Raw genomic sequence first — 12,552 nt, 5'->3', positions numbered from 1 at the left:
TACACTGTAAAGATTTGTCACTCATATAGTTTAATAAAATGCTGTTTGACCAGTAGCCAGACAGGAAGTATAGGTGGGGAGACCAGACTAAGAGAGCCCAGCTAGCTCAGTAAGTAGAGCATGATGCTCTTAATCTCAGGGTCATGGGTTTGAGCCCCACATTGGGCATCATTTGTAGATGGACATTTCTATCCCATCTGGTTCCACAGCCATTCAGTCACAAAGAAACACACAGAGGCTTATATTAATTATAAACTGTATGGCTTATTGACTCAGGCTTATTATTAATTAGCTCTTACAACTTAAATTAACCCATAATTCTTTTCTATGTTTAGCCATGTGGCTTGGTACCTTTTCTCAGGAAGGCATTCTTATCTTGCTTCCTCTGTGTCTGGCTAGTGACTGCCTTTCCACTTCCCAGAATTCTCCTAGTCTGGTCACCCTGCCTACACTTCCTGCTTGGCTACAGGTCAATTGGCATTTTATTTAACCAATACAAGTGACAAATCTTTACAGTGTACAAGACCATTATACCACAAATACCACATTTACCATGGAGGTATTTTTGGTGGTACACGAATATGTTAAATAGTATCTGCAGTTTAATGATACTCCAATTAAGATGTTTATTTAAATTCTACATCTAGATAAGGAAACCATGACTCATATTTGAAAAAAATCAATAGTTTGGTAGTATCTCCTAGGAAGTGTGGTTAAGCCATTAGATGAAATATAAAAAGCAATTATTTTTTAATTTTCAAGAGCACCATGACATTCAGGTATAAGACATTATAATAGAAGCAGGCAAAACAGGCCAGGGGGTAGAAAGGCAGTTACCATCAAAGCTAATGCTCCTGAGTTCTACCACTGGAACCTAAAAGATGGAAGGTCAGAACTGACCTTGTTCATTATTATTCTGCCTCACAAGGGCCCACACTCATATACACACAGAGACAAGAATGAACAAATGAATAAATAAATAAATAAATGTAAAAAATAGAAAATGTTTTTTGTAATATTGTATTACCAGTTTTGGTATCAGTTTATACAATGCATTTTCTAGCTTCTGGCACATTTACCATCATTCTTTCATTGTTCGCAAGCAGTTTTTAAGAACATAAGCATTAAAACCGAAGTTCATGTAGTAATATAAGTGAATAAAGTCACAGACAATTTGAGGGGAACAAGTTTAAAAGCTAACTATGAACACTGATTGCTAAATTCATCATTTTCAGATTCATAGATACAGAGCTATCTGCTGTACAACAATGTCCAACAAGATGGCAGTCACTGTCTAGTCAGCATAGCATAGATATGCTATCAGGCCTCATGAAGATAGACTCAGAAGAATACATGAACTATTTTAAGATGATATTCTTCAGAGAACCAGATATGCTGATGATGGTATCACACCATGGAGATCAGTCTCAGATTGAATTGGATAAGAAATGGGTATTATTTCTAAATTTGACCTATTAACTTCAACAATTCGAACTCCCAAGAATTTCCTAATGCCTAAGATGATATGATGGAACTTGAAGAGCGTGGACCACTCTCTGTTTCCATGCCTACCTTATATCAGACAGCATACAGACACTGTGAGGCTGTCTATGAAAGATGCAAATATTTACTTGCTGATGCTTCCAGCATTTATTCCTTGGCATCAAATCTAAGACTATACATGTACATGTGTATGCACACACATGTAAACATACACACATAGGGGTGAAAGGCTTCTATTTTTAAAACCATCTTTCAATAACACAATTTGAACTCATCTGCTGGTATCTTCAACACTATAACGTTGTTTTGAAGTCATGGCACACAGATGTGCCTCTATTGGCAGCAAGTGTCCAGTGTGGAAGCCACACCATCAGTGCCGAACATTCTTCTTGTTATGTAATCACTTAATTAACTACAGATTTCTTTCCCTCACAAGCCAACCTCAAGGTTTATGTTAAGGCTGTGACTGCCCTCTACAGAACTTCAAACAGCCACTTCCTCTTTCGTCCCACTGACAGAGACTTTGTGTTCTGACAACTAATACCTCATCTTGGTAGATACAGCTCACTGTCGTCAGATGTGAATACTGTGTCCCCTTCTTGATCCAATTGTACAGCATAAGGAAAGACAGGTATAACATAGTTTTTCTAGTTTTATCCAGTCCAACAGTGCTATGTTCAATGTTTAAGTATTCATTATGGATTTCTCTTATGTTTTCTTTGGTTTTGCTAAGATAATTAGCAGGGAAAAGGTATGGATAGAAACATACTGACCTAAACAATTTCATTTTGCATCTATACAAAACGCCAGAACGCGGTAACATTTTCTGTCCTTTGTGGTTATGTCTTTAAATCTTACCACGGCAAGCAAATGTGAAAATCCTTAAATTGCTCTCCTCAGAGTTCCCATGTCAACTGGCATCTGCTCAGGTTGGAGATCCTGCCAAAAGTCAAAGGAAAACATTTATGAGACAGAGCCTGATGGCTGATTATTTAATCCTCTGTGTCCAGCACTGCCAGCAAGCATGGGCTGTGAATGCCTGCTGCTGGTTTAATAATAAGCCCTCTTACATACAGCTGAATGCAGTGTACCAATGGATGCTTCCCCCTGCTCTAATAAGAGACCGATTATTGATCTTCACCTAGATGTTCCCATTGAGACCAGGCATTCATGAATACAAACAGAAAAGAAAAATGGCACAATGCATAATTAGCTTTAATAAATAGGGGCATAATTTCTATGGAGAAAATGGTGGTCAATCTAATTTTAATGAGGACAAACAGGCTTTTGCTTAATAGTGCATAAGAGGTATAAGGTCTCAAATATATTCAACAGCCAAACTAAACAGCAGCCTCCAACTTCTGTTTCTCCCTTTGGGATAAAACTTTAGAGGCTGGGGTGGACTACCTTCTGACCACACTACTAGAAGAGAAAAATATACACCCAGAAGTGGAACAGAGAAACAAAATGAAGATGAGTCTATAGGGAAACCTGAACGTGGGAAGGATGGTGGGGAGGAATTGAATTAATGTTCAATCAGCTCTTGGAAAATAATTAAAAGACTAGAGATGCCTTAGGTTAACAAAAAATAAATAAAAGGATGACTCAAAGCCCAGAAAGATAGCCCAGTGGGTAAGTTGCCTTCCACAGAAGCATGAGGACAAGTGTTTGATTCCCAGTACCCAGAGAATGGCTGGGCATGATGCATGACTATAACCCTGGTGCTGGAGGAAGGGACAAAGACAGACTTACTCAACATCCTAGCCAATCTATGAGGATTATGTCTAGCAAAGAACCCTTGTTTCATCAAAAAGAATGCAGAGAGCAATTGAGAATGATAGCCCACCTAGACATATACCCTCCCACACACACATTATAAGCACAAGCCTACAGCAGGAGCATTCACAGACATGTCCACACAGTTTTCCACTACACAAAAACACATGCACATGCCCTCCCCATGAGCATATATGTAAACAAATCTCCATACACCACACACACACACACACACACACACACACTATTCATTGAGAGTCTCTGGGGTCTGTCAGTTACACTCTGAAGTTCCAAGTCATTATCTTATTAGAAGGTACATAGGACAGGACTGAATTGTTCATGCATCTGAATTATCTAGTTGTTGCTCTGAGATGACAGATAATTTGTTGCCTTGTTTGACACAGATGAAATATGCACACACACACATATACATACATACATAAACCATACAAGATGTTTTAAAATTAGATCAAGTCACATGTAGCCCTTCTGATATAGACTGTGTTTTAAAATCATATCTTCATGTTAACTTCCTGATGGGAAGAGAAGACAAGCCTTATATCTACCATCTGCTGGGTTTTTTTTTTTTTTGTGAAGAATGTACTTGATATTTTACTTTTTAAGATAAAGAAAATGGGTCATTATTAAGGATGATAGTTTTCATTTGTGGGTTTGGCAGAGTTTGTAAAACTGTAGGTTCTTGAAGCTTTCCTTCCTAACGATTCTTAGTCAGGAAACTGGGATGGTTTCAAGATCAGGCCATCCTGTTTCCCCTCACCCAGAGAACCAGCTAAAAACTAAACAATAGAGGCCACATTGACATCCATTAGAAGGAAAACACCTTTCAGTGTTAGCTGGTGCCTTGTGTTCGCTGATTCTACCATCAAGCAGAAGTGCTTGTTAGAGGCAACAGCTGTGGTATTTAAAAGAAAACTCACTTTTTAAGACTCAGGAACCGCCATCAACAAAATAGGTAGGATTTGTGTGGATGGGGAAGATTGCCTCACACTTGTTTCCATTGTGTTTGGAATAAATGGCATTATTAAATCCAGGAAGCCTGACACAAACACTCTACAATGTTTTGCAAAAGGGGTCGAATCGTCTACTTAGAGAGTTTGCAAAGGTCATGTGTTTATTGTATAGTACATTTGCCTCCCATCTTATTGAATACACCAGAAGACTCAACCTCGCATCAGACTTGTGAGTGGAATCTTCTCTACAAAGAACTAAGCAGCCTTTGACCTCAGGGAACTGGCTGCAGTCTTGTTGCTGCTTCTCACTGACTTTTCAGCCTTAGACAAATCAGTCTTCATCTACCACCCACTTTTCCCTTCTATGAAATCAGAACACTAATCTAGGAAATGCTGAGTATTCTTTCAGCTCCGGCATCCTTAGAAATGCTGAGAAAATGGGGTGTGGAACTGGACAGTATCTCTAACTTGACATGTGCTTTTGGCTAATGTTATGGGGAAGGAAGTGAAGTCCAGAAAGCCATGGCACTGAAGTAAGACCAAAGGTTGGATCCAGAATTTCAGCTCATATATCAATGCATGCTTCACTCTAACCCACAATAAGTTTGCACAGCTCTATTCCCAGCGCACACTTGCTCACTGACCAAGGAGCATTCCTGGCAGGCTTTTCCTTCCTTGGCTGAGAGAGAGATTCAGTGCATCCTTTGGGGCTCTCTCTCAGATTTTCTCAGGGAGAGAACATATGTCCTGGTCCCAGGAGGATCCTTCTCCCACACTCACAGCTGCACAACACATGAGAAGAAGTTATGTACAAACTTAAAACATGCTCAGTGTTAATGAAAATGCACTGGGGACCTTCAGATGCGTTCCAGGCCATTTCTATTATCAAAATATTGCTAGGTTATCTTCTGGACCCTTCCCTGGACTCAGACATTAGTATTTTGAATTCACCACAGATCCTCATTTAGTTGTCTAAAGGTCAATAATTGGCGAGAGCACCTTGCAAGAACAGCAGGCACCCCTTGATTTCCAGTCTTATGGGGATCTGTGGGTGTATACTGGAGTGAATAAGGGGCACACACTCCTCAAGGGACAGGCTCGTGTTCCCTCAGTTGTCCTCTTTGGAGTTTTCAAGCAGGCCAGGAGTGTATTTGTTGTCTTTGCATAAATCAGTTTATCCAAATCGCTTTGCTGTGTCTTTTTGAATTTTCTCGACACTTCTTTGCTTATCAAGGCATCACTTGCCCACTCTCCAAGTACTGTTTTTATCCTGCTGACATAAAGGATGTACATAACAAGGCTTTTATTTATCTCACAGTGTTGAAAGTAGAACAATTTTACATGACAACTGGTGCCCAATAGTCCAAATCAATTAGCTTCGCTTTAGTTTATAGGTAAGGAAAGGTTTATCCAAAAAGAAGCTGGAAAGTGGTTAATGAAAAGAGTTTCGAATCAAAGGAAGCTAGAGCAGATTGAATCTTTCGATTTGTTGAGTCTTCCATTTGCAAGACACTGATTTAAAAATTCCATGTATACACACATATACAATATCATGCTGTAATATTACATTCAATTTTCAGAAAACCCTACTCAGCAGATAAGTTATTGTTCCCAGTTTACAGACACAGTAAGTAATCCTCGGAGAGCGTAAGTAACTAATAAGGTCAAATAGCTCCCACTGGTGATTAGCAGAGGTCATGCTCAATCCACCCCAGAGTTTCTGCACATGGCAGAATGCAGCAAAGGGTTTCTTACCCATCACCCCTTACCACTTTGTGTCTGAGTAGCAGGTACAGAAAGAGAGTGGGTTGATCCAGGCCATTCTATTGATAGACAGCAGGCCCATGACAGCTTGGACACAACCCCACTCACTGCCCTACTTACAGGAACTATCCTTCCTTCCATTTTTGTGGAATGAGAGCACCGAGGATTGAATGAATCTTTCAGCATCCGAGCAGGGGACCGGACAGACAGACTTTGCTAACTATGTCAGATCGTTTAGCTCCAGCAGTGATTATAACTCAGTGGTTGGAAAATGTGAAAGTCTGGTTTGCCACAGTAGACTCCCACTTTCCTCCAATCTTATGCACCTCCCATGAGGTACGTGGTGTCTTCTCCTATTAAGAAGGTGGACAGGAATGGGGATGATGAATGAGCGAACCTGCCCCCTATGGAACAGAAACAGTTCTGTCCCCACGAGTGAACATTTCCCAAATACTCTCATAACAATGACGATCTAATTCTATTTTAAATGACAGTAATTCACCATATTCTATGCTTATTTGGTTAGTTTTTACCTTAGCAGAAGGAGAGAGAGCACGAGCAAGGAACTCAGGACCGCGAGGGGTACACCCACTGAGACAATGGGGATATTCTATCGGGAACTCACCAAGGCCAGGTGGCCTGGATCTGAAAAAGCCTGGGATAAAACCAGACTCGCTGAACATAGCGGACAATGAGGACTACTGAGAACTCAAGAACAATGGCAATGGGTTTTTGATCCTACTGCACATACTGGCTTTGTGGGAGCCTAGGCAGTTTGGATGCTCACCTTCCTAGACCTGGATGGAGGTGGGTGGTCCTTGGACTTCCCACAGGGCAGGGAACCCTGATTGCTCTTTGGGCTGACGAGGGAGGGGGACTTGATTGGGGGGGGGAATGGGAGGTGGTGGAGGGGAAGAGACAGAAATCTTTAATAAATAGATTAATTAAAATAAAATAAATAAAAATTAAAAAAAAGTTTATGTACTTTTGTCAAGCACCATAACAACAACCACAAAACTAAATAGGATGGCATAGCCTTCACTTTAAAATAGCAGTTATGTTGAATTTTATTTTAATTTTGGTAGGTTTTGTTTTGTTTTGTAATGACCAACAGAAGAGAGCTCATATGCAAAGTGGGCAGTGTAACCTCCTGACAGAGACAGGAAGTTGTTCCTCAGTGTCTACCATAGATGGGTTCCAGCAGCACCTACAGATTCCTAACTCTGGATGTCAGGTCCCTTAGATTTGAGCATAACCTATATGAATATTATAGATATATTTGAGCATCACCTCCTGCATATTGTAAACCATGTACAGGTTACTTATAATACATAAAACCATGCAAGTGCTGATAAACATTCATTCAAATGCTGACATGTCCAGTAGAGAAGCACTTTTTCATGTATTCCCAATGGTTGCTTGAGCATAAAACCCATAGATATGGAGAGCCAACTGTACATAGTGAACAGTTAGCAGAGACGATAGTCAATACACTCATCTTCCCACAGACTGTTGCCTTCTATATTCATTTGGGAGTGAGAACACCTGAAATCTCTTCTCGGCCAAGCATATAATACAAGGTTAAGTACTTTGCCTACGCTGGGTATAAGGGGTCCAGTTTTCCTTCCCACTGCTTTACATTTTTCTCTCTTCCATCTTCCAATTCCAATAACCACCATTTTGCTTTCTGTAGTTGTTTGAAGTATTTAGATTGCCCATAAGTGCAATCACACAGTATTTTTTTTATCATTTCTGATTCTTTTCACTTAACATATATCAAGGTTCATCCATGTGATTGCAAATAGCAAGACTTCCTTAGTTTTAGGTTTAAGATCTTTTTTTTTTTAAGATTTATTCATTTATTATATATACAGTATTCTGTCTGCATGTATGCCTGCAGGCCAGAAGAGGGCACCGGTTCTCATTACAGATGGCTGTGAACCACTATGTGGTTGCTGGGAATTGAACTCAGGACCTTTGGAAGAGCAGACAGTGCTCTTAACCACTGAGCCATCTCTGTAGCCCTGTTTTAGGTTTAAATAATATTTTTATCTACTATGTGGAAATAATATATGTTATTTCCACATATGTGTTATTTCCATGTATATATGGAAATACATATATATGGAATTATATGAGGCACACACACATACATACATATACACACATACACACCAAACGTAGTCATTATCAGGATTGCCCAGATGAAATTAGTGATCCCACAGTACTCTGGCTGCTTGGTTTTGTTGTCATCCTTGTTCACATACAGGCTGTTTTCTTCTCTCCATTTCTCTATAGTTGACGAGGGTCATTTGCCTACAGATGTGAGATGTTGTAGGTATCACCTCAGTAACATGTGCAGTCACTCAACCCTTTTTCTCATTCTGCCCATGCAGTCATCAAACAGGAAATTAAGGACTGTAAAGTGAAGAGAGGAGGAACGAATGTCACACACAGTACGCTCTTTTCAAAGAGCAGCTCTCAAGGCTCCTTGCACAGGCTGGGAGGGAGCTGCGCTTCCGAATCTGTTGCTGCAGGGCATGTGTCTCTGCATACATATGCATAATGTCCCTTTCACACTTTGGAGCTAGCAGATGCTGCCTCTGCTTGGGAGGTGTTTGGTAATCCACTTGAAATTGGGGGGACTCATAACTCATTTATGCAAGTGGCAGACCCCTCTAGATGATATCTCTTGCTCTAAAGAATGATTGAGAGAACCATGGAATGGGGCCAAAAAATGACAATGAAATGCTAGCAGGATAGCAGTTTGCAGGAGGCATCCAGTCAGAGGAGGGGATTACTCCAGTCAAAAGAAGAGCAAGCTCGGGCAACAGAAAAGGTCAGAATGAAGGAGGCAAGAACTGGCTGGTGTCAGGGATTAATTGTGTTACTCTAAAGAAGACCCTAGGCATTGGCTCACTCCACAGGCAGGCAGATATATAGCCCTATGGACTCTTCATGCCAGTGAGCACTAGGACAAAAGAGAGCTACTACTTCACGCTTGACCTCCAAAATTTCTTAAACCTTAAAGATAGTAGAATAGGGAATATATCTGTCCACACAGGGACAAGGTGACTGAAGATGTGGTCCTTGCTCTCTGGAACAATGTCTGATTATAGGAGTACTCTGGAACAGGTTCTGATTATGCTCCCTTGACCATGAGCCTCCAATGAAATCCTTTTACAATGGATTCTCAAAGTTTTGGTTTTGTAACATCAAGATCATGGCACCTCTCCCTCCACCCCTGAGGTGGCCTTACCCTTCCTAACCAAGTGAGAAGCAAGGCTTGCTTCTTAGAAACCTGCCCATCTTTCCACAGTCATTCTGTCCCCTTTGGCCCTGGCCACAGGGGCTCCTTTACCTCTAGAGAATTTTCTTTTCATCATGGTTTTGGTCTTCTCTTTTTCTGGAACACCCTACCCCCACAGATTTTCCACATGCCCTTGCAGAAACAACTTGCTGCCTCCGCAGCGGGGCCAAAACATTCTCATGATACCTTGTATGTGTTTCTACATGACCACTGAACACCTTGCCTTGGAATTTGATTTTAGTTTTCAACTCACACACAATACAAACTTCTAGCGAGGAAGAGCAATTCCTATAAAAACACCTTTAATCCAGAACATTGAGCATGGAGCCTATCTTATACAGGCTTCATTAATACATGGAAATGGAAAGAAAGTATACAATTCACATCATTCTTTGATGATATTTGGTGAAGCCTCCCAAGAAGATAGCAGATCAGAGCACTGGTTTGCCATCTTTATCCAACCACCTTTCATCCTCGTCAGCAACTTCATCTTTACTAACACTGACACTCCTGGATTGCTCCAGTTCCCCTAAGGTCACTGTGTGCAGCAAAGGGTCTCAGATCTCTGATCAGAATGACTTGAACTGAAATTTAGAGTGGTCAACTGTTAACCAAAGTTGGAAAAGGCTCAGAATCTAGATGAAATTTAGATCCTTCCTGGGTAAAAGCAACATGCATGCACACCCAACAAACCTGTCTTGAAGAACAAGCTGAATTGTGCCTGTCCAGATTATTAAAGGTTCTCAGGAAGTACAGTGTTAAATTTTGCACTCCGCCTTCAGCACTTCCCATTCTAGGCCATCTGAATAGAAATTACTAACACTGGAGAGGGTTTTTCTATCAGCATCATCTTGGGGAGATTGCCCACACCCTCCCAAAGAAGTGCTTCTTTTGTGAACCATTACTGTTATTGGTAGAAGTGAATTTTCTTTCTCAGGAGTTGCAGGCACAAAGTGAGCTATGGTGTTTGAGTGAGAATGGACCCCAGATACTTGGATATTGGGTTCTTAGTTGCTTGAACTATTTAGAAAGGATTAGATGGTATAGTCTTGTTGGAGGAGGTGTGATACTGGCGGTAGTCTCAAAAGCCCACACCAGGCCCAGCTTCACTCTCTTTCTTCCTCCACGGTAAACATAAGACATGAACACTCAGCTCTAGCGTCAGCACCATGCCTGCCTGCCTTCTGTCATGTTTCCCACCATATGATCATGGTCTAACCATCTGAGACTCTAAGCAAACCTCAAGTTCAGTGCCTTGGTCATGGTGTCTCTCCACAGGACGAGAACAGTAACTAGACAGAAGCTGAGAGTCACTTCTAGGAAACATGGTAAAAATACTGCTTTTGTGTTCGTAGCCATAATTCTAATTAAGGCCTTATACTTCTAATCCTGAAACTGCTACATCCTTCCTAGATGGCCTTCTGATTTATTGGATTTCTACTCTTACCTTGTGCCTTCCTCCGTGCTTTTAAATATGGGTGTGTCTGTGGGTAGAGTCTTCTCTCTGTCTTCCACCATCCACTATCTATGTAGATGAATTTGGGATGCATTCTCCAAACATACTCGACTCCCCACTCTTCCTCACACCAGCAGTGTGCCACACTTACCTCCATAATTAAATTTATCACACTTTGTCACAAGCTGTTAGTTTATGCATCTTACTGATGTATTTAGAGATTGCAAATTCTCTAAGGATAACGGTTCCTACTAATTTGTGTTTTTTTTCCCACAAGGTAGATATTGGCCAGTTTTTTATGGAATTGAATGAAATTGAACCAACATGAACTCCCATTCACATTCCATATTATTGATTGGCTTGCTGTCGCCCATCCAGGATGTGTGTAGGCTGAGTATGTGTAGTGACTGTGCTTTTGCTCTTCTCCTCAGGGCTCCTTTATAAACAGACATTATACAAGAAGGGATTTGTACAGTTACAGGTCAAATTAGTACAGAAGCTAGGGAAGCTGGGCAAGCTTGTCAGGCAACTCTGGAATTGTGGGCACAAGCCTTTTATTAAACTATCTTGTTTCTTCCCATTCAAGAAATCTAAACTTCCTTCAGCAAGTTGCAAGAAGGCAATGTCCACTTCATTGAAACGACATGGTCCACCAGCCTGCCCTAGCCTGCCGTGCATAATCGTGCTTCCTGCACTGTCCTGATGATCACATGACTTTTCTCCTGTGCATCTGTCTCCTAGTCACTGATGCAGGATGGCATTACTCTTACACATCCATTCCTGTGAAGGAAGAGTAGGCTGTCACTGGCATTGTTGGCTTATTTCTTGACTTGTGTATTTGTTCACTTATAGAACATTCATTGGTCCTGTGTTTTATGTTAAGTGATATAGTAAGATGTGTAAGACAAAAATCCTGAGGCTTAAGAAAATCACAGGGGATAGGGAGTAGATGGAACATGAACAAAACACAGATTAACAAGACAAACTGAAAATTTACATATATCTATATCTGTTACGGGAGGTCCTCCCACTCCTCCAGCCTATCTCCGCTGAGATACCAGCCCATTGGGGCGTGGTCTCTCTCCCTTTAAAAAAGCAGCCACTTCCCTCTCCTCTCTCTCTTCACTTCCTGCTCCGCCTGCGACTAGACTCCCTTCCTGGTTGCGCAGAGGGCTGACGGTGATCTGTAAGTTTTTTCCCCTTTAAAAAAATACCACCCTATTAATCATAATTCCAAACTGGTGTGGCATTGTTTATGACTTACGCCTTCAGTTGGCACCCAACATTTGGTTTTAGAACCTCTCCTTTCCCCGCTCGGCTGCGGGCTGCGAGTTCGGCTTGGCGGGAGCCCTTCCTTCCTCAGCCACCGCCGGCGGCCTTGGCCTCCCCAGGTGGATTTAAACTCCACAGGCCCGCTTAGTCTCAGCCGCGTGGTTCGCTCTTTTCTGAGTCATTTTTAAATCTCCCTTGCAAGCACAGCTCTTAAGTGGCACGAACCAGAGCACGCGGTTGCTGAAAGCTGCAACCCCTCAGGGTGACTCTGTCACGTGGAGGCATAAGCGGCTTCCAGGTTGCTCTTCTCTACCCCTGGATTCTGGGTTTCTGGTTCCGTCTCTGGAATTGATTTAATTACATTTACTTTGTTGAGCAACTTACATTTTCCAGTTTTTAACAAATACTAGGCGGACTCTGAAACAGGACTCTGTTTTTGTCGCGACTTGGCAACAGCGCCACCTTCTGGATAATAGGTAATATGGCAGTTTTCGTTTCCA

General features: G+C 41.5%; 1 protein-coding gene across 6 annotated transcripts in view; it reads right to left on the bottom strand.

Annotated features, from left to right (window-relative positions):
• The window catches only part of Sema6d (semaphorin 6D), a 566,953-nt gene that overhangs the window by 357,165 nt on the left and 197,236 nt on the right, over positions 1-12,552 (bottom strand). For all 6 annotated transcript variants that reach the window (XM_041678890.1, XM_041678884.1, XM_041678891.1 and 3 more), the window contains exon 3: positions 2,362-2,442. The gene's annotated coding sequence lies outside the window, so the exon portion shown is untranslated. The remainder of the gene's footprint in view (positions 1-2,361; positions 2,443-12,552) is intronic.

This window comes from Microtus oregoni, unplaced genomic scaffold (assembly GCF_018167655.1).
Source record: "Microtus oregoni isolate MIOR12 unplaced genomic scaffold, Mior012 000031F_ref0000149, whole genome shotgun sequence".
Lineage (NCBI taxonomy): Eukaryota > Metazoa > Chordata > Mammalia > Rodentia > Cricetidae > Microtus > Microtus oregoni.
Note: the sequence above shows the minus strand (reverse complement) of the source record. Positions and strands in the feature narration are given on the sequence as shown.